Source organism: Myxine glutinosa, chromosome 14 (assembly GCF_964187855.1).
Source record: "Myxine glutinosa chromosome 14, kmMyxGlut1.1, whole genome shotgun sequence".
Lineage (NCBI taxonomy): Eukaryota > Metazoa > Chordata > Myxini > Myxiniformes > Myxinidae > Myxine > Myxine glutinosa.
In genome coordinates this window covers 6055186-6078473 of record NC_136274.1, presented here as the reverse complement: position 1 = coordinate 6078473, position 23288 = coordinate 6055186, and the positions used below count along the sequence as shown (strand labels likewise).

At 49.1% G+C, this 23288-nt stretch overlaps 1 protein-coding gene across 1 annotated transcript in view; it reads right to left on the bottom strand.

The window, feature by feature from the left end:
• Window positions 1-21876, bottom strand: part of GNAZ (G protein subunit alpha z) — a 199765-nt gene extending 177889 nt beyond the window's left edge. The window contains exon 1 of the mRNA XM_068135119.2: window positions 21588-21876. The gene's annotated coding sequence lies outside the window, so the exon portion shown is untranslated. The remainder of the gene's footprint in view (window positions 1-21587) is intronic.
• Window positions 21877-23288: the final 1412 nt, after the last annotated feature.

Sequence of the window (23288 nt, the reverse complement as noted above, 5' to 3'; positions counted from 1 at the left end):
GACATCCTGTAATGGAGTCAGGGACATTCTGCAATAGAGTCAGGGACATCCTATAATGGAGTCAGGGACATCCTGCAATAGAGTCAGGGACATCCTGTAATGGAGTCAGGGACATTCTGCAATAGAGTCAGGCACATCCTGTAATGGAGTCAGGGACATTCTGCAATAGAGTCAGGGACATCCTGTAATGGAGTCAGGGACATTCTGTAATATAGTCAGGGACATCCTGTAAAAGAGTCAGGGACATCCTGCAATAGAGTCAGGGACATCCTGTAATGGAGTCAGGGACATCCTGTAATGGAGTCAGGGACATCCTGTAATGGAGTCAGGGACATCCTGTAATGGAGTCAGGGACATTCTGCAATAGAGTCAAGGACATCCTGTAATAGAGTCAGGGACATCCTTTAATGGAGTCAGGGACATTCTGCAATAGAGTCAAGGACATCCTGTAATAGAGTCAGGGACATCCTGTAATGGAGTCAGGGACATTCTGTAATAGAGTCAGGGACATCCTGTAATGGAGTCAGGGACATTCTGCAATAGAGTCAGGGGCATCCTGTAATAGAGTCAGGGACATCCTGTAATGGAGTCAGGGACATCCTGCAATAGAGTCAGGGACATCCTGTAATGGAGTCAGGGACATTCTGCAATAGAGTCAAGGACATCCTGTAATAGAGTCAGGGACATCCTGTAATAGAGTCAGGGACATCCTGTAATGGAGTCAGGGACATTCTGTAATAGAGTCAGGGACATTCTGCAATAGAGTCAGGGACATCCTGTAATGGAGTCAGGGACATTCTGCAATAGAGTCAGGGACATCCTGTAATGGAGTCAGGGACATTCTGTAATAGAGTCAGGGACATCCTGTTATAGAGTCAGGGACATTCTGTAATAGAGTCAGGGACATCCTGTAATGGAGTCAGGGACATTCTGCAATAGAGTCAGGGACATCCTATAATGGAGTCAGGGGCATTCTGCAATAGAGTCAGGGACATCCTGTAATGGAGTCAGGGACATTCTGCAATAGAATCAGGCACATCCTGTAATGGAGTCAGGGACATTCTGCAATAGAGTCAGGGACATCCTGTAATGGAGTCAGGGACATCCTGTAATGGAGTCAGGGACATTCTGCAATAGAATCAGGCACATCCTGTAATGGAGTCAGGGACATCCTGTAATGGAGTCAGGGACATCCTGTAATGGAGTCAAGAATATCCCGCAATAGAGTCAAGAATATCCCGCAATAGAGACTTTCTGTCAGGTAATGTCAGGAAGAGCACAGGTACCTAGACAGACAGATCTGAGAAATTTGTTTTCTGCTCACTGATGTTCCAGACACACAGAATGAGGAGAAAAAACTGAGGGGATTAGAGACTTAGCGAGTGGTAGCGGAGGGAACGTGAAAGGGGTGCAACAGTGTAAGGAAATAGGGAGGACAGGAGGGAGGTGGTGGGAGCAGCGGGAAGATAAGTTGGGTGGTCAAGAGCAGTATAGAGGTGGGGGGGGGTGGTCAAGAGCAGTAGAGAGGTGGATGGGAGTGTCAATAGCATTGGGGAGGCAAGGGGAGGGAGTCATGAGCAGAAAGGAGGTGGTGGATGGTAAGAGCAGAGGGGAGGTGGTGGAAGGGGGTAAGCGCAGGAAATAGGTGGGTGGAGTAAGAACATTGAGGTGGGAGTGGTAAGAGGGTGGGAAGGAGGGGGTGGTGAGAGAAACAAGGAGGTGGGGGTAGTAGGAACAGTGTGGCGTAGTAGGAGGAGTAGGGAGGTTGGGGTTGTGGTAAGAGCGGTGGAGAGGTTGGGTTGGTGGTAAGAGCAGTGGGGAGGTTGGGGTGGTGGTGAGAGCAGTGGAGAGGTTGGGGTGGTGGCAAGAGCAGTGGGGAGGTTGGGGTGGTGGTAAGAGCAGTGGAGAGGTTGGGGTGGTGGTAAGAGCAGTGGGGAGGTTGTGGGTGATGGAAAAAGCAGTGGGGAGGTTGTGGAGCAGTGGGAAGGTTGTGGGTGGTGGTAAGAGCAGCGGGGAGGTTGGGGTGGTGGTAAGAGCAGTAGATCGAGGTTGGGGTGGTGGCAAGAGCAGTGGGGATGTTGGGGTGGTGGTAAGAGCAGTGGAGAGGTTGGGGTGGTGGTAAGTGCATTGGGGAGGTTTGTGTGATGGTAAGAGCAGAGGAGAGGTTGGGGTGGTGGTAAGAGCAGCGGGGAGGTTGGGGTGGTGGTAAGAGCAGCGGGGTGGTTGCGGGTGGTGGTAAGAGCAGTGGGGAGGTTGCGGGTGGTGATAAGAGCAGTGGGGAGGTTTGGGTGGTGGTAAGAGCAGCGGGGAGGTTGGGGTGGTGGTAAGAGCAGCGAGGTGGTTGCGGGTGGTGGTAAGAGCAGTGGGGAGGTTTGGGTGGTGGTAAGAGCAGTGGGGAGGTTTGGGTGGTGGTAAGAGCAGTGGGGAGGTTTGGGTGGTGGTAAGAGCAGTGGGGAGGTTGCGGGTGGTGATAAGAACAGTGGGGAGGTGGGGGTAAGAGTTGTCGGGAATGCGGTGGATACAGAAGAGAGTTCAGCCAGATGCATTTATAACATCCCCGTGGTCCACACCTTTGAAACCCAAGTTCCACCACACGACCACAAACATTTCGGCGAGGGAGGAAAATTGGACCATTAAAGGCCTGCAAAAAACAGTCCCATATTTTCTAAATAATACACAGGCTTTCAGTGTTAGTACTTGCAGGAAAGGGAATACACATTAGAGGTTATTGGAAGATGGCAATCATCTCAGCCCAAGGCTGATCGATGGCTCATTATCAAAATTACGGAATGCTGTTAACACGAGACATTTGGTTATAAAGGAAAATGGTCTGGGTTATTTCAACAGCTCCATCCAAATGGCCTCACAAAGTGTGCTTCAAAGATTGTTGGCTTACCTGGACAAAAAAGATTCAAAATCAAAATGTATTGTTATGCCCAAACTACCATGTTGTGCACAAAGGAATGACATCACGTGGAGGGTTTCGTCTCAAATCTGCATTCAAATAGCATTCCATTTCAACAGCTTTCCCTGGTCATTCAAATGGTCATTACACCTGTGATCCGATTAATTGTTATTCTGAGAAGCTCATTTGCACCTTAGCACAGTGCAGACTTACCTGTATTTATAGTATCCCCCAATGAACAGTATGTGGTCCCACAAGGTCCCACAAGGGATATTATATCCCACAAGGTGAAGATAAAAATAAATTAGAACAGTACGTGGTAGAGTGCATACCTCCACCAGGCTGAACAGTACGTGGTAGAGATAATACCTCCACCAGGCTGAACAGTGCTTGGTAGCACGCATACCTCCACCAGGCTGAACAGTACTTGGTAGAGAGCATACCTCCACCAGGCTGAACAGTGCTTGGTAGAGAGCATACCTCCACCAGGCTGAACAGTGCTTGGTAGAGAGCATACCTCCACCAGGCTGAACAGTACGTGGTAGAGATAATACCTCCACCAGGCTGAACAGTGCTTGGTAGCACGCATACCTCCACCAGGCTGAACAGTACTTGGTAGAGAGCATACCTCCACCAGGCTGAACAGTACGTGGTAGAGATAATACCTCCACCAGGCTGAACAGTGCTTGGTAGCACGCATACCTCCACCAGGCTGAACAGTGCTTGGTAGAGAGCATACCTCCACCAGGCTGAACAGTACTTGGTGGAGTGCGCCTACCTCCACCAGGCTGAACAGTACTTGGTGAGTGCATACCTCCACCAGGCTGAACAGTACTTGGTAGCACGCATACCTCCACCAGGCTGAACAGTGCTTGGTAGAGAGCATACCTCCACCAGGCTGAACAGTACTTGGTGGAGTGCATACCTCCACCAGGCTGAACAGTCCTTGGTGAGTGCATACCTCCACCAGGCTGAACAGTACTTGGTAGCACGCATACCTCCACCAGGCTGAACAGTGCTTGGTAGAGAGCATACCTCCACCAGGCTGAACAGTGCTTGGTAGAGCGCATACCTCCGCAAGGCTGAACAGTGCTTGGTAGAGAGCATACCTCCACCAGGCTGAACAGTACTTGGGAGAGCGCTTACCTCCACCAGGCTGAACAGTGCTTGATAGAGCGCATACCTCCACCAGGCTGAACAGTACTTGGTAGAGCGCATACCTCCACCAGGCTGAACAGTACTTGGCAGAGAGCATACCTCCACCAGGCTGAACAGTACCTGGTAGAGCGCATACCTCCACCAGGCTGAACAGTGCTTGGTAGAGCGCATACCTCCACCAGGCTGCACAGTACTTGGTAGAGCGCATACCTCCACCAGGCTGAACAGTACTTGGTAGTGCGCATACCTCCACCAGGCTGAACAGTACGTGGTGGTGCGCATACCTCCACCAGGCTGAACAGTGCTTGGTAGAGCGCATACCTCCACCAGGCTGCACAGTACTTGGTAGAGCGCATACCTCCACCAGGCTGAACAGTACTTGGTAGAGCGCATACCTCCACCAGGCTGAACAGGACTTGGTGGTGCACATACCTCCACCAGGCTGAACAGTACGTGGTAGAGCGCATACCTCCACCAGGCTGAACAGTGCTTGGTAGAGCGCATACCTCCACCAGGCTGAACAGTGCTTGGTAGAGCACATACCTCCACCAGGCTGAACAGGACTTGGTGGTGCGCATACCTCCACCAGGCTGAACAGTATGTGGTAGAGATAATACCTCCACCAGGCTGAACAGTACTTGGTAGAGCGCATACCTCCACCAGGCTGAACAGGACTTGGTGGTGCGCATACCTCCACCAGGCTGAACAGTACGTGGTAGAGATAATACCTCCACCAGGCTGAACAGTGCTTGGTAGAGTGCATACCTCCACCAGGCTGAACGGCGCTTGGTAGAGCGCATACCTCCAACAGGCTGAACAGGACTTGGTGGTGCGCATACCTCCACCAGGCTGAACAGTACTTGGTAGAGCACATACCTCCACCAGGCTGAACAGGACTTGGTGGTGCGCATACCTCCACCAGGCTGAATAGTACGTAGTAGAGATAATACCTCCACCAGGCTGAACAGGACTTGGTGGTGCGCATACCTCCACCAGGCTGAACAGTACGTGGTAGAGATAATACCTCCACCAGGCTGAACAGTACTTGGTAGAGCGCATACCTCCACCAGGCTGAACAGGACTTGGTGGTGCGCATACCTCCAACAGGCTGAACAGGACTTGGTGGTGCGCATACCTCCACCAGGCTGAACAGGACTTGGTGGTGCGCATACCTCCACCAGGCTGAACAGTACGTGGTAGAGATAATACCTCCACCAGGCTGAACAGTACTTGGTAGAGCGCATACCTCCACCAGGCTGAACAGGACTTGGTGGTGCGCATACCTCCAACAGGCTGAACAGTACATGGTGGAGAATATACCTCCGCCAGGCTGAACAGTGCTTAGTAGAGCGCATACCTCTTTTTTATTCCTCTATATATATATATACCAGCAGGATAGCTCATTGATCGAGTTCTCGTCTCCAAGATGTCCAGACTAATTTTGATTGCTAACAAAATGTTTGAAATTCAAACCTTTAATCTTAAACAAAATTATACTTGCCATACTTTCAGGACAATGTCCAGCGAACGTACAAGCACTCACTTGTGTAATTAAAGTATCCTAAGGGATCTTCATCATCCCCCGCCCTTGATCATCCCCCGTCCTTCATCATCCCCCATCCTTCTGACAAGGTTGAGGCGGGCGACAGGAATACGAGCCATGGCAACCATCTCGGTAACTAGGCTTGTGTATGCGATATTTTAAAAAACCGTTAAAGATTTCGTTTTCACATCACACAAATCTATTCCTTGTACCACCCAAAAGGCAGGAGCCCTGGAGCAGCAGCTCCTTGTTTATTTTAGAGCAGGTCTTCAGACACCATGGAATAAATGATAAATTCCCTGCTCGTGTGCAATGTGACCCAGGCCCTGGTACCCAACGCGTCTGTTACGAGCAGAGTGAAATAATCATCGATCCTCGGTCACATATGCATTCACCAATCATAGATTGGCAAGAGTGACGATGGGTGTGGTCCTGCGGTCGACAGGTACACTCACACAAATTCTATCGTACCTTCGGTTGGAGCACCCCTCCATGTTGGAATATTACAAAAGCATTGCAAATCAAAACAAATTACATTCTTGTTCACCATCTTCCTCGGTTACAAAAAATGCTCAGAACCTCGTTCGCCGTTGCGTGAAATGCTCGGGTCCTGACTGCAGACTAGTCCCCAGAAAAAGCACAGGGCCTCTCGTACATGCTCCAACCATGCTCTGTCCATGTACATGCTCTCGACGGCTCCAAAACATGCTGCTTTAATCAAATGAGAGCAAAGTGTAATTGCGCGTCCCATTCCTCAGTAAGCACGGCACGGTCCAATTCTCATTTGGTTCATCCATGAACATCTGGTAGCCATCTGGGGATAAGGCAAAGTTCCCGGGATGCTGTCCTCCCACGGCCGTGATGATCACAATGTTGAAATACAAGAACAAAAAATGGCCGATCATCGGGCATCGTGCTCTGACCAATCATTCGTCCTTGGTCGTGCTGCACAAACCTCGTGCAAAGGTCCCCGGGTTGAGCAAGAATTATCACCATTGAAAAATTACATTTTACCTGTTTTACCTTTGAACTGTGTTTCTCCTCTCCGAGACATATTCTGGGAACTAGTCGCTAAATTGCGTCTTTGCAGACTTACCTTTTGCCCGCTCATGCCTAATCTCCCCGGAAAAGCCCGATCATTGTGCTGAAGTTACTGGAAGAATACCACACTGTGAAAACAAATGACGCAATCAGGGTACAAGTGAATAGTACACTCGACCTCAAAGAGCACACAACATGGTCTCGTTTGTATTGTCCTGCAATGTTTCATGGCACTTTGTACAATAAACCAAGTGTTGGACAGAGATTCAGGTGACAATAAATCGGGACAGAGAGAGAATAGAAACCATGAAAACTGGTCAAAGAAACGAGGCCTAAACGGACTAGGAGAGTCGAGATCAGCATGTGGCCCACTAGCCTTCACTCTGGTCCCACTTCTGAGCTGGACTGCAGTGTATGGTGACGTCAAGTGGCTGCCACACCCACAAATAAACTACACTGCAGCTTTATTGAAGATTTTCTCAAAAGATGTCTATATATTTGCGTCACAGACATGTTTTTCCATCATTTCTCTTCGAAGAGATTCACTCATTTTCATTATTTTTCTGACTTATTTCCTTCACTTTGGCATGTCGATTTCAAAAGAGATACGCACTCAAAAAATAATAGGCCTTAGATCCTCTCATCTTCTGACTGAATCGTATCCTGGATATTCTCTGAGCTCTATTATGACTTATTATTTACTCTAGTAGTCTTACCCTCACCTCATCCATGACAACACTACTAATGTCAGCACATTATCAAGTACTCCATCACTGAAATAAGTTGGTGTGTGCTCTGAAATTTTAGATATACCGACATATTACACCAGTAGTCTCAGGAAATTATTCTGAAACTACAATGGAATCAATGGCAGGAGTGAGGATGAAGTGTGTGCAGGAAGGGCTGAGGCCAGAGTGATGTGCAGGCAGAGGTGAGGTAGGAGTGAGTGCAGGCAGGGGTGAGGCCAGAGCAAGTGCAGGCAGGGGTGAAAAACAGGAGCGAATGCGGGCAGGGGTGAAATAGGAGCAAATGCAGGCAGGAGTGAGGCCAGAGCAAATGCGGGCATGGGTGAAATAGGAGCAAGTGCAGGCAGGGGTGAGCCCAGAGCAAGTGCGGGCAGGGGTGAAAAACAGGAGCGAATGCGGGCAGGGGTGAAATAGGAGCAAATGCAGGCAGGGGTGATCCCCGAGCAAGTGCGGGCAGGGGTGAAAAACAGGAGCGAATGCGGGCAGGGGTGAAATAGGAGCAAATGCAGGCAGGGGTGAGCCCAGAGCAAATGCGGGCAGGGGTGAAATAGGAGCGGGTGCAGGCAGGGGTGAGCCCAGGGCAAGTGCGGGCATGGGTGAAATAGGAGCAAGTGCAGGCAGGGGTGAGCCCAGAGCAAGTGCGGGCAGGGGTGAAAAACAGGAGCAAATGCGGGCAGGGGTGAAATAGGAGCAAATGCAGGCAGGGGTGAGCCCAGAGCAAGTGTGGGCATGGGTGAAATAGGAGCAAGTGCAGGCAGGGGTGAGCCCAGAGCAAGTGCGGGCAGGGGTGAAAAACAGGAGCAAATGCGGGCAGGGGTGAAATAGGAGCAAATGCAGGCAGGGGTGAGCCCAGAGCAAGTGCGGGCAGGGGTGAAATAGGAGCGGGTGCAGGCAGGGGTGAGCCCAGAGCAAATGCGGGCATGGGTGAAATAGGAGCAAGTGCAGGCAGGGGTGAGCCCAGAGCAAGTGCGGGCAGGGGTGAAAAACAGGAGCAAATGCGGGCAGGGGTGAAATAGGAGCAAATGCAGGCAGGGGTGAGCCCAGAGCAAGTGCGGGCAGGGGTGAAAAACAGGAGCGAATGCGGGCAGGGGTGAAATAGGAGCAAATGCAGGCAGGGGTGAGCCCAGAGCAAATGCGGGCAGGGGTGAAATAGGAGCGGGTGCAGGCAGGGGTGAGCCCAGAGCAAGTGCGGGCAGGGGTGAAAAACAGGAGCGAATGCGGGCAGGGGTGAAATAGGAGCAAATGCAGGCAGGGGTGAGCCCAGAGCAAATGCGGGCAGGGGTGAAAATAGGAGCAAGTGCAGGCAGGGGTGAGCCCAAAGCAAGTGCGGGCAAGGGTGAAAAACAGGAGCGAGTGCAGGCAGGGGTGAGGCCAGAGCAAGTGAAGGATCACAGGCCGATATTGGGATCACTATTGCGGAATGCTGTACCGGTAATCGGCACAGGCCGATATTGAGATCACTATTGCGGAATGCTGTACCGGTAATCAGCACAGGCCGATATTGGTATCACTATCGCGGATCGCCATGTTGGTAATTGGTACACTATCGCAGATCGCCGTGTTGGTAATCAGCACAGACCGATATTGGTATCACTATCGTGGATCGCCGTGTTGGTAATTGGTACAGGCCAATATTGGTACACTATCGCGGATCGCCGTGTTGGTAATCGGTACAGGCCGATATTGCTACACTATCGCGGATCGTTGTGTTGGCAATTGGTACAGGCCAATATGGGTACACTATCGCGGATCACCGTGTTGGTAATCGGTAGAAGCTCATATTGCTACACTATCGCGGATCGTCGTGTTGGTAATTGGTACAGGCCAATATGGGTACACTATCGCGGATCGCCGTGTTGGTAATTGGTACACGCCAATATTGGTATCACTATCGCTGATCGCCGTGTTGGTAATCGGTGCAGGCTTTCTGAAACACACCCAATTCATATAAAATAACCAATTACATTAAAAACAGCCCCGAGGATAAAGGAAAACAAGATCGCTCTCAGATGCTGAGGGTTAAAAGTTAAAACCTACTCCACCTTCCATACCTACTGCACATCATACGTTCCACTCTTTCAGGTGTAGCCGAGTGCATCAAAGCTGTATAAATCATGTATTTAAGGATTGTAAACACAGTTCTTTGATTTGCTGGTGATATAACGATATTTATGTGGATATACCGATTTTTACGGCATAGCTCATAAGGCAAAGCTGTCTAGAACAGTGTTTGTCTGTCCATATGTATGTATGTCCCCTCAAACGTACACCAATCAGAGCTGAGGATATGGTCACATGACAGGGTGATGTGATGTGATTACGTCTGTGATGTTATCACGGTGTACCACGGCTGACTCCACACACCGCCATGTTGATTCCTGTGCCGTTCAGGCCAAACATATCGTCGAACCTGTCATATATCACAATCTGCATGCTCTGCCTTTACGTTGTTCATTCAGTGTGAAACAAACAAACCGATTGTTAAAATGATTATCAAATATGGAAAGCATCGATATTATGGGTCTTCCGACACAGTATGTATAGGCTTTCGGCTTCATGCCGTCATGGCTCACCTTCAGGCTGCTTCGGACAAATTTGTGCAGGTTTATTAATACAGTAGTAATGCTTTCATAATAATAATAATAATAATAATAATAATAATAATAATAATGTTAACAATAATAATATAGTAAATATAATCGTAACACTGCAATCCCTTTATTGTTATTGCAAAGATTCTAGATTGAAGCGGTGTATGGTTGGTTCATTGTTGACTCGAAACATACAGAATAAACCAGTGTCTCAAAGCAATATCTTAGTTTCCATGGTGATAGACAGCTTAGAGACATACAGCACTTCAAAATAATTTAATACTTATATTATTTGCTAACTGGTATCTCCACCAAGGTAATATACAATCCTCTTCACCGAAAGTATCAAACAAGCCCGGCTGCGCCATTGTTAGACTTCCGGTCTTGGTCTTCCGGACCACCGAGGCACTCGGAAACATGGTGGTGGGATGATGAAGTTGGAAAGAAGATTGACGAGAAGAGGAAGAAGTTCAAGGAGTGGCAGAAGGCGAAGGGTATGGTGGCAGAAAAGGCAGAGCAAGAAAGTTATAAGGCAGACAAGAAGGCAGCAAAGAAAGAGGGAAGCAAAGGCACAGGACGCATGTAGGAAAATGTTCGGAGAACACTTGGATTTGGAAGAGGGTCAGAGAGCGGTATTCAGGATTGCAAAGCAGATAGCGAAAGAGAGGTGTGATGTGATGGGGGTGAGTTGCTTGAAGGATGAAGTGGGACAAATCGTTGAGGACCCAGATGGAATTAAAGGAAGATGGAAGAGATATATGGAAATGCTGTTGAATACAGAGAATGAATGGGATGGCAACATAGAGAGTAACCCAGTTTTAGGACCGGCAGAGAAGATAACCGAGAAGGAAGTTGAGGAAGCGATAAAAGCAATGAAGAGTAGAAAAGCGGGAGGGCCGACGGGAGTTGTGGGAGATATGTTGAAGGCAGCGGGTAATTGGGGTGTGAAGAGAATGACAGAGATCTGCAATCTGGTGGTGACAGAAGGCCGCATTCCAGTGGATTGGGCACTGAGTACCCTCGTCCCTCTACACAAGGGGAAAGGTGACCCTCTGGTGTGTAGCTCGTATCGAGCGATAAAGTTATTGGAGCATGGAATGAAGGTATTGGAAAGGGTGTTGGAGAGGAGGATAAGGAAGAAGGTGAAGATCAACGAAATGCAGTTTGGATTTATGCCAGGAAGAGGAACGACAGATGCGCTTTTTATTGTGAGGCAGTTGCAGAAGTACATGGAGAAGAGGAAGAAGTTGTTTCTTGGGTTTGTTGATCTGGAGAAAGTATTCGATAGGATTCCACGTGAAGTAGTGACATGGGCATTGAGGAAGTTATGAGCAGAGGAATGGTTGATCAGAGTCGTGATGGCAATGTACAAAAGAGCGCGCACAGCTGTAAGGACGAAGGACGGGAACAGTGGTGAGTTTGAGGTGAAGGTGGGAGTGCATCAGGGGTCGGTACTAAGTCCACTACGATTTGTAGCTGTGATGGAGGTGCTGGCTCGGAACGTAAAAGAGGGTTTACCGTGGAAGTTGTTCTATGCAGGCGATCTGGTGTTGTTTGCAGCAAGTATGGATGGACTGAAGGAGAAGATGAACAAATGGAAGGAATGTTTGGAGACAAAAGGTCTGATGGTGAATATCAGAAAAACGAAGGTGATGGCAACTGGCAAAGCATGTGGTGAGGTGGAAAGAACTGGGAAGTGGCCGTGTGCTGTGTGCGGGAAGGGTGTCGGAGTGAATTCCATTCAATGTACAATGTGCGCTGAGTGGGTTCAACAAAAATGTAGTGGTTTGAGAGGGTCATTAACCAGTGTGGCAGCTACATTCAAGTGTAAGGTGTGCACATAGGGAGCTGCAGATGGAGGAAATGTTGAGTTGGATCTTGGAGACGGCGTGAAGCTGGAAGGTGTGAAAACATTTTGTTACCGAGGGACACGTGCTGAATGGAGAAGGTGGATCAGACTCGGCAACGGTTGCTAGAGTGAGATGTGCATGGAAGAAGTTTCGGGAACTGAGTGGCGTGCTGACGAGGATGGGAGTGTCGTTGAAGCTGAAGGGAAAGGTGTAAGCTGCATGTGTGAGAAGTGTTATGATTTATGGGAGCGAGACATGGGTTCGGTGGATATATGGAGTATCGTTGAGAGAGAGGAAGACAAATGATGAATTGCGAAATATGATGGGAATAGAGGCTGTGATGGATGCTGTGAAGAGAAACAGTTTGAGATGGTTTGGTCATGTGTTGAGAAAGGCTGGAAGTGACTGGTTGAGAAGAGTCATGGAAATGAATGTAGAAGGAAGTAGAGGATGGGGAAGACCGAGAAAGACTTGGCTAAAGTTGGTCGAAGAAGAAATGCGGGCAAGGGGGTTAACAAGGAGAGATGCAGAAAATAGGGCGAAATGGAGAAGATTGTCATGGGGACCGCAAGGCTAACCCCCGCTCTTGCAGGGAAAATGGCCTTAAAATGCATGTTGTTGTTGTTGTTGTTGTTGTTGTTGTATACAGTGTATTCAAATTTCCAATACCAGTATATCAACAAACAACAACAACATTTCACCCCAAAAACCACTTTCTTGAAATACCAACTTCTGTCCTGGAAGTCCTTGGTGTCCTTGTGTTTTATACTTCCCTCCCCCCCCCCCCCCTTCCCACGCCTCCTCCCCCCAAGCCCTCTCCCTCCCACACATCTCCCTGCTCTCAAATGTTGTGTTTGTGTGCTTCCCCTTCTCTCCCCATCTTGTCTTCTGCTCTCTCTTTTTATATATTTTGTTTGTCTGGTTGATTTGTTTGTGAAATAAATGTTAGCTCTTTCACGAGCCTCGATTCAGTATACAAAAAAAAAAAAAAAAAAAAAGGCCCATCGAGAGATGTGTGGGAGGGAGAGGGCTTGGGGGGAGGAGGCGTGGGAAGGGGGGGGGGGGGGTGGCAGAAGTATAAAACACAAGGACACCAAGGACTTACAGGAAAGAGGTTGGTATTTCAAAAAAGTGGATTTGGGGTGAAATTAGCGGGGGTAGAAAAGATCAAGGTTTTGGATGGGGGAAGATAAGAGATGGTGGTGAACAGCTGTTTTAAAGACCTGGAGGGACGTGTGGGATTGAAGAGAGTGAGGGGGTTTGTTCCAGAGGCGGGAGAAAAGAGGAATGAGGAGTGAAGGTGAGCAGAGGAGTCTTGATTTTGGCAGTTTAGCCATAAGAGGGTTGCAGGCAGATCTTGTGCGACCTGCAGGAATATTTGGGGGACAGAGCCCAGAGAGAGCTGGGGGGGCAAGGCCGGAGAGGAGTTGGTCGAAGACGGAAAGACCACCAACCTGCATGCGGTGAGTGAGTGAACGGCCCTTGGAGTTAGCTTCATCGCCGGAGATTCCAATGATTCTGAAAGCTTTGGTTTCAACAGCGTGAAGACGAGCTAGGTGTGAGGCAGGAGCACCAGCCCAGAGGGGAGAGCAGTATTCCATTGAGCTGTGGATGAAAGCCTTGCATGTGGTGAGGGGCTCAGGTGTGCCAAGGAAGGACTTCGCACGACGGAGGATGCCCAGTCGGCGACTGGCTTTGGAGGCCAGATTTGAAATGTGGTTTTCCCAGGAAAGATCATGGCAGATCGTGAGACCCAAAAGCTTGAGTGACAGAACTTCTTGGAGAGGATGATTTCGAGAAGTGGATGGGAGGGTTGTCCAGTCGGTCTTTTCGGAGAGACATCATAAGAGTGTGAGATTTGTCAGGATTGAAAGACATGTTCCACTTGTTTTCCCAGTCTGTGATTTTGTCCAGGTCTGCAGAGAGTGAGGAGGCTGCAGACTGCCGATCTGAGGGATGAGGAATGGAGCGACAGAGAGTAGAGTCATCAGCAAAGAGATAGAGAGGATTTTCAAGAGAGTCAGAGAGATCATTGATGAAGACCAGAAAAAGCACAGGGCCCAGAACACTGCCTTGGGGAACTCCAGCCTGAACAGGAAGAGGGGATGAGAGAAACCATGAGAGAAATTTCCATGGATACCAAAGGACGAGCGTTTGGTGAGCAGAGCAGGGTGCCAGACCGTATCGAAGGCACGTCAAATGTCAAGGGAGACAGCTCTAATTTCCTGTTTGGCATTGAGGAGCTCCATACATTGTTGAGAAAGCAGAAGCAGCATGTCCAGAGTAGAGTGACCAGGTCTGAAACCAAATTGATGATCCTAGATCAGGCCATTGGAGAAGAGGAAAGATTTCATATCCGAAGCAATGATGGATTCCATGACTTTGCTGATAATTGGGAGAAGGCTGATTGGTCTGTAGTTGCTAGGATCTGTTTTTGCACCTTTTTTGTGCAAAGCGGCGATGTTGGCTGATTTCCAAGCAGATGGCAGATGACCTTGAGCAAAAGAGAGGGTGAAGAGAACAGAGAGAGGGAGTGAAAGAGCGGAAGAACAGGATTTTAGGACCCGTGGGCTGATGCCGTCAGGTCCAGTTTCAGAATCGGAGTCGTGGGTTGTCAGAAACTTTTCCACCTTGTCAGGAGGAAAGGACACAGAGTCCAGGAGCAGCTGGGTACGACTGGGTATGGTGGGTACAGAGAGGGATGGGTTTGGGACACAAGATTTATAGGCAAACACAGAGTTGAGGCATTCAGCTTTTTCACGTGCGGAGTCAGCCGTGTAGCCGTTTGAGGTGAGGGAGGGGATGGAGAGGGAACAAACACCAGAAACAGTTTGACCAGACGCCACCAGGATTTGGAAGAGAGAGACAGATAAGAGAGTTCGGTCTTGAGAACGGAGAGATATTGTTTCCTGGCTCTCCTGAGGGTGGACACACACTTGTTTCGGGCTTTGTGAAAGGAAATGAGATTTCCTTCTGTTTGATTTGCTTTCCAGGAGACTAAGGCAAGTCGTTTCTGGGCAACAGCCTCACCACAAGATTCCGTGTGCCATGGACGGGAGGAAGGGTATGACAACTGAAGACGAGATGGGATAAATCTGTGCATGAGAGAGAGCAATTTACTTTGGAAGAATTCCCAGGATGAGTTGATGTCAGAGGCAGTAGAGATGGGAGACCAGTCCAAATGATTGATGGCTGCTTGAAGACCGTGCCAGTTGGCCTGAGTGAAATGCCAGACTCATCGACGCTGAGGAGGCTCTCTGAGAATGGTCAGAGAGATGTCCACTTTAACAAGCACATGATCAGATGAGCCGATTGAGGCAGAAGAAGAGCAGCAGACATTTTCAGGGAAGTTAGTCATAACCAAGTCCAGAAGAGAAGATGCTCCGTTGATTGAGATCCGGGTCGGGAAATTGACAGATTGTGTCAGTCCCAGTGAGTCGCAGAAGTCCTTTGCTGAGGAGCCATGGCTGGTGAGAGAGGTACCCACACCCAGCCAACTGGCATGGTGACAATTTAAATCACCACATATGAGGAAGAGAGGGTTGGGATGGGTAGATAGAAGTTGGTCCATATTATCAGACAGCGAGATGTAGATGGAGTCATCACTGTTTGGTGGATGGTACAACACACATATGAACAAAAGGTGGGAGCGAAGGGGAAGCCGTAGCCAGAGGTATTCCTGGGGGTGAGGTGGAGAGAGGGCAGTGCAGGTTGAGTGAGGAAGAGAGTTTTTTATAAAGATAGCAACCCCACCTCCAGGACGAGGCTCAGGTCTATCATACCGGAGGAGGGAGTAACCTCGGAGAGATACCAACGAATCAGAGACATCATGAAGGAGGAAAGTTTCTGGTAAGCAGATCATGTCTGGTTTGTCAGAAGCAACCTGTATGGAGAGATCAGTCAAGCGATCTCTCCGAAGGCCCCGGATGTTTGAGGTCCATACCGTTAATGAAGAGGAAGGGGGAGCTTCGGATACAGAACAGGGGGGGGGGGAGGGGTAGGGTAAGATGTGGAAGAGGAGGAAGTGGTAGGGAGAGCTGTTGAAGGTGTGTCAGAGCTTTCAGAATAGCTTGGAGAAAGGGAAGGATGGCCAGAAAGGGAAGGAAGGATGGGGCGGACAAAAGGTTTGATGGTGATTGGGTGAGCACAGTGAGGTGTTATTTGAGGAGGGGGAAGAGCGAGGCAGAAGGTTGGGGGAGATGAAGGTGAAAGTTGGAAGGGGGAAGAAGCGGGGAGGACGCTTTGAGGAGGAGGGGTGAGAGGGGAGTCGAGGAGGGGAGGAGCGAGGGAGAGTCTCGGAGGGGAGGGGTGTGGGGGGAGTTTAGGAGGGAAGGGGTAAGGGGGGAGATTTGAAAGGGATGGGTGATGGGGAAGATTTGGAGGGGAGGGGCAAGGGGGTAGATTTGGAGGGGAGGGGTGATGGGGAAGTTTTGGAGGGGAGGGGTGATGAGGAAGTTCTGGAGGGGAGGGGTGATGGGGAAGATTTGGAGGGGAGGGGTGATGGGGAAGATTTGGAGGGGAGGGGGTGATGGGGAAGATTTGGAGGGGAGGGGTGAGATTGGATTTTAGAAAGTGTACGATTGATGGAAAACGAACATTTATTGCAAAATGAGTTTCTTGTGACCTTCGAGTCAAAAATACGTTTGAGGACGCTGGAGGAGGGGTGGAGTGCAGGAGAGTTTCGGGAATGTAGAAAAGAGGAACTGTAAGAGATGGATTTTTTTTTTGGAATGAATAGATTTGGTGAGAAAGTCGAAAGCATCCTTTTATAGAAGAAGTAAAAGGTGTTATAATATACGACAGAATACAGTTCTTCAGGGGAAAATTTAAACATTTTTAAATTGAGCAGTGAAAACTATCTGGGGAAATGGAAAATGGAAATGGGGGTGAAACACGTGATCGAAGAACGAACTAACAAAAAAGAACAACGAATAAACGAATAAGAACAACGAATAAGAACAGAGAAGGAAAGAATTTTTTTGGGTTTTTTTTTTTTTGAGTTGAGATTTTAGACAAGGAAGTATGGGGTGAAAGACTGGGACAAAAACAGAGAACGAAAGTAATTGCAGCACAATCGACGGACCACTGAGAGAAAAATAAAGCCTCAAGGTAGGACACGGTAGCCTACTAGGCCTCAAAATACGTGACACGAATTAACCGACGATTTTGTATACAGGTATGAAAAATTAACACCGAGAATCTTACTAAAGACACACTATAGGTACACACACCGAAAGATAGATACAGTTTCGATAAAAACACAATTGTGAAAAATTACTTAACTTCGAAAGCGTGAGCGCATGGACAGCTTCGAAAAGACATGACCTCGCCGACAAAGATCTCGCGAGATCTCCTGAGCGAGATCTCTCGAAGGCTGATTAGTGAGAGAACACAAAATGGTTTTCCTTCATGTATAAAAACCACCTTTAGAGGTGGTTTTTATACATGAAGGAAAACCATTTTGTATTCCTTCATGTATGTAATCCAAATAAAGGGATGAACAATTTGTGTAAGAAATGGAAGTTGTTTTGTGTAATTTTGGTTTTAGCCTGACATTTCGAAGCTGAATAGTGTAAAAATACACAAGGGTCACCCACCTGTCATTTTGACGGAGATTTCTGCCAGTAATAAATAACACCCTGATCATGTCTGTGCACACGCCACTGTTCTCATTCCCACGTCACATAATTCATACGGTGTGGATGTAGCACAGGCATGATGGACCGAACGGCCTCGTCCTGCGTCCAAGTTGTTTGTGCATCCTTGCCTATTTTGTGCATGTGGCTGCTGGTTTGCAAAATCTCAGGATAAGAAATTGTCGATGATGAATTTGTAAGAGATGAGTGCCAACTCTGACCGATTTAGTGTACTGGTAGTGACGGGGGGCCTTGCATTTGAAGCATGTTGCCAACTGAAAGGGACATTATGCAACCCGTCCCCGTCACATCTGCAGTTGTCACAAACATTTGATCTACCCTTTGGAAATTGCAGTCATGTGACTAAATGCAATAGATGTTTAATATCTGACAATATATTGGATTACATTTCAGGGTGTAGAGGGAAAAATGGCGTCATCTTGTCCGTTTCTGCATCCTATGGAAGGTGACGATGTGATGCACAACAGTATGGACTGAGGGAGCACTTGGGATGTGGGTCAAATCCATGATGAATCCCCATTAAATATAAAAACACTTTGCATATTTTATCAGAACTTTTAAATTTCAGACAAACCATCTTTCTCATAACAATGTCAGAAAACAAGCATGCAACTGCATGTTACAGGTCTTCGTCGTGGACCCTGGAAAAGGTGGTCCTTGTGACGACTCGATGTGACTTCCCAAACTTGATGCTTTGCCAGTCGATCACACTGTAGCACTGCATGGTGACCTCGTGTGGAGGTCAACTGGATACAGGACGTGAACGGTTCTCTGCAATCATGTTTCCAAATTACTTTTCTATGATAGGAATGATATTTCTGTCTGGAATTCATGTTTCTCGGCAAAGATTGATTTACCAGTTAAAAGTGGGAACTATGAACATTAATTAACTTTCCTCTCCATGGCTAAGGTGTTCTTTTTCTTGTGCATATTGTTCTTCACATGTTCGTTGATAAGAGTGATATTCACACTGTTGATCTAACAGTAAACAGCTTTGGGTCACGTCGTTGGCACTGCCATGTGTGGGGGCGTTGCACCGATACCAAGGCAGTTTAAAACACAGAGCAAAAGTGCATGTACGTGATGGATAAACCCGCAGCACCATTTTACTTTGAAGTCTCAACTGTATGCGTGGATTACACGGTAATTGCACGGCGTTGTCTCTGCGGGACGGACGGAATGAAGTGGGTGGAACCGTGCAGTCATGAGAGTCGTGCGAGCAGCGTGTTTGCCTTCAGATACACGCCATGTATACCAATTGCTTCTCTACTGTATCCGTGCGGCATAGACTCCGCACAGTCTGCTCCATGAACCGTGCGGTGCACGTACATCACGCAATCATGGCATTGCCATTCATGACAGCACCGCAATCATGGCATTGCCATTCATGACAGCACCGCAATGATGGCATTGCCATTCATTACAGCACCGCAATGATGGCATTGCCATTCATGACAGCACTGCAATCACGGCATTGCCATTCATGACAGCACCGCAATGATGGCATTGCCATTCATGACAGCACCGCAATCATGGCATTGCCATTCATGACAGCACCGCAATCATGGCATTGCCATTCATGACAGCACCGCAATGATGGCATTGCCATTCATTACAGCACCGCAATGATGGCATTGCCATTCATGACAGCACTGCAATCACGGCATTGCCATTCATGACAGCACCGCAATGATGGCATTGCCATTCATGACAGCACCGCAATCATGGCATTGCCATTCATGACAGCACCGCAATCATGGCATTGCCATTCATGACAGCACCGCAATGATGGCATTGCCATTCATGACAGCACCGCAATCATGGCATTGCCATTCATGACAGCACTGCAATCATGGCATTGCCATTCATGAAAGCACCGCAATCATGGCATTGCATTCATGAAAGCACCACAATCATGGCATTGCCATTCATGACAGCACCACAATCATGGCATTTCCATTCATGACAGCACCGCAATCATGGCATTGCCATTCATGACAGCACCGCGATCATGGCATCGCCATTCATGACAGCACCGCGATCATGGCATCGCCATTCATGACAGCACTGCAATCATGGCATTGCCATTCATGACAGCACTGCAATCATGGCATTGCCATTCATGACAGCACTGCAATCATGGCATTGCCATTCATGACAGCACCACAATCATGGCATTTCCATTCATGACAGCACCGCAATCATGGCATTGCCATTCATGACAGCACCGCGATCATGGCATCGCCATTCATGACAGCACTGCAATCATGGCATTGCCATTCATGACAGCACTGCAATCATGGCATTGCCATTCATGACAGCACCGCAATCATGGCATTGCCATTCATGACAGCACTGCAATGATGGCATTGCCATTCATGACAGCACCGCAATCATGGCATTGGCATTCATGACAGCACCGCAATCATGGCATTGCCATTCATGACAGCACCGCAATCACGGCATTGCCATTCATGACAGCACCACAATCATGGCATTGCCATTCATAACAGCACCGCAATGATGGCATTGCCATTCATGACAGCACCGCAATGATGGCATTGCCATTCATGACAGCACCGCAATGATGGCATTGCCATTCCTGACAGCACCGCAATCATGGCATTTCCATTCATGACAGCAACGCAATCATGGCATTGCCATTCATGACAGCACCGCAATCATGGCATTGCCATTCATGACAGCACCGCAATCATGGCATTGCCATTCATGACAGCACCGCAATCATGGCATTGCCATTCATGACAGCACCGCAATCATGGCATTGCCATTCATGACAGCACCATAATCGTGGCATTTCAATTCATGACAGCACCACAATCATGGCATTGCCATTCATGACAGCACCACAATCATGGCATTGCCATTCATGACAGCACCACAATCATGGCATTGCCATTCACGACAGCACCACAATCATGGCATTGCCATTCATGACAGCACCACAATCATGGCATTGCCATTCATGACAGCACCACAATCATGGCATTGTCATTCATGACAGCACCACAATCATGGCATTGCCATTCACGACAGCACCACAATCATGGCATTGCCATTCACGACAGCACAGCAATCATGGCATTGCCATTCACGACAGCACCGCAATCATGGCATTGCCATTCATGACAGCACCACAATCATGGCATTGCCATTCATGACAGCACCACAATCATGGCATTGCCATTCATGACAGCACCACAATCATGGCATTGCCATTCATGACAGCACCGCAATCATGGCATTGCCATTCATGACAGCACCACAATCATGGCATTGCCATTCATGACAGCACCACAATCATGGCAAATTGCAGCAAATGGTAGGTCTAAAGAGAACACAGCAAAGGATCCTAAACCATCGAGTTGTTAGGGTCAGTGTTAGTGTTAGGGTTAGAGTTAGGGTCAGTGTTAGGGTTAGCTCCATCAAATCAACCACGTGTCCTTTTTCCAAATTAAGTCCAAAGCATTTCCATTGTCCGACATCTGAGCGAGTGTGTCCATTGTCCAAAATCAGATTTAGCACTTCCCCATTGTACCAGTTCAGACAGAACATGTGTCTATCTCTCCAGTTCTGATCGAACACATGGCCATCTCCCAACTCAGATGGAACACGAATCTGTTTTCGCAGGCAAGATCGAACATGCATCCATTGTACCAGATAGGATATAACATGCCTGTCTCGCCCAATATGAACGAACACATTGCCCATCTCCAAATTCAGATGGAGCAAGCGTCCATTTTGTCAAATTAGATGGACTGTCTATCTGCCATATCAGATCAAGAGCACGTGTCCATTTTCAATCGCAAATCGAACTTTAACAGCGAACATGAAACTGCACAAAAAACACACATACATGCAGAGTCCACCAGAAATCTTAGGTTTATCCACAGTAATCCATCTAACTGGGAGCAATCAATTACATCACAGCAATTGCCAGTATCCGGTTAACACGGCACCAAATACCTAATCCCTGCATGCAGCAACTATAGATCCTAGTACCAGTACCCAGCTGTTTGAATGGTCCGATTACAAACCAGCTTTGAACATACAAATGTCTGTACACAGGTCTTACCTATGCACACTCGACTAGTCTCCCTGGTCTCGGATGCCCGTGCTCAGCCCACAGGTCCAGCAATTCAGTCCATATGCCTGTGATCCAGAATAACATCTGCTGAGCCTGGATCACTCGATCTGTCCTTGAGCTGTTGCGGCGGCAGGGAAGGGCGGGGAGGGAGGAGGGTAAGCAGTAGGGGAGATGTTCGGAGCCGCCTTCAGCTTTGTCCTTCAAAGGAAGCTCTCAATGCTCGATCCCCATGCATACTCCATCCGCAAGCATTACCCCACATCCAGACACAATTGCAACCATAGTTTCCCATCTCAATCTCTACCCTTGTACCGAAAGCATCGTTTACACGCACAAGTACCGCCTACCGTTCATAACGCAGTCCCCACCCGAGCCTTCCACACAAAGGCTCCGCCCAAGTTGCCCCTCCAGCGAGGCAGAAATTCGCACTGAAATGTCGACTCCGCAAGGGCGGCATCAGCGTGTAGGAAATGGGACCCCGCAAGGGCGGCATCAGCGTGTAGGAAATGGGACCCCGCAAGGGCGGCATCAGCGTGTAGGGAATGGGTTAATCATCCACCCCGCAAGGGTGGCATCAGCGTGTATGGAATGGGACCCCGCAAGGGTGGCATCAGCATGTAGGGAATGGGACCCCGCATGAGTGGCATCAGCGTGTAGGGAATGGGTTAATCGTCCACCCCGCAAGGGCGGCATCAGCGTGTAGGGAATGGGTTAATCGTCCACCCCGCAAGGGTGGCATCACCGTGTAGGAAATGGGACCCCGCATGGGTGGCATCATCATGGAGGGAATGGGACCCCGCATGGGTGGCATCAGCGTGTCGGGAATGGGTTAATCGTCCACCCCGCAAGGGTGGCATCACCGTGTAGGAAATGGGACCCCGCATGGGTGGCAGCAGCATGGAGGGAATGGGACCTCGCATGGGTGGCATCTGCGTGTCGGGAATGGGTTAATCATCCACCCCACAAGGGTGGCATCAGCGTGCTGGGAATGGGACCCCGCAAGGGTGGCATCAGCATATAGGGAATGGGACCCCGCATGGGCGGCATCAGCGTGTAGGGAATGGGTTAATCGTCCACCCCGCACAGGCGGCATCAGCGTGTAGGGAATGGGTCAATCGTCCACCCTGCGAGGGTGGCATCAGCGTGTAGGGAATGGGGCCCTGCAAGGGTGGCATCAGCGTGTAGGGAATGGGACCCCGCATGGGTGGCATCAGCGTGTCGGGAATGGGACCCCGCATGGGCGGCATCAGCGTGTCGGGAATGGGACCCCGCATGGGGGGTATCAGCGTGTGGGGAATGGGACACCGCATGGGTGGCATCAGCATGTAGGGATTGGGACCCCGCAAGGGCGGCATCAGCGTTTAGGCAATGGGACCCTGCATGGGTGGCATCAGCGTGTAGGGATTGGGACCCTGCAAGGGTGGCATCAGCGTTTAGGGATTGGGACCCTGCAAGGGTGGCATCAGCGTTTAGGGAATGGGACCCCGCATGGGCAACATCAGCGTGTAGGGAATGGGACCCCGCAAGGGCGGCATCAGCGTGAAGGGAATGGGACCCCGCATGGGCGGCATAAGCGTTTAGGGAATGGGACTCCGCAAGGGCGGCATCAGCGTTTAGGGAATGGGACCCCGCATGGGTGGCATCAGCGTGTAGGGAATGGGACACCGCATGGGTGGCATCAGCGTTTAG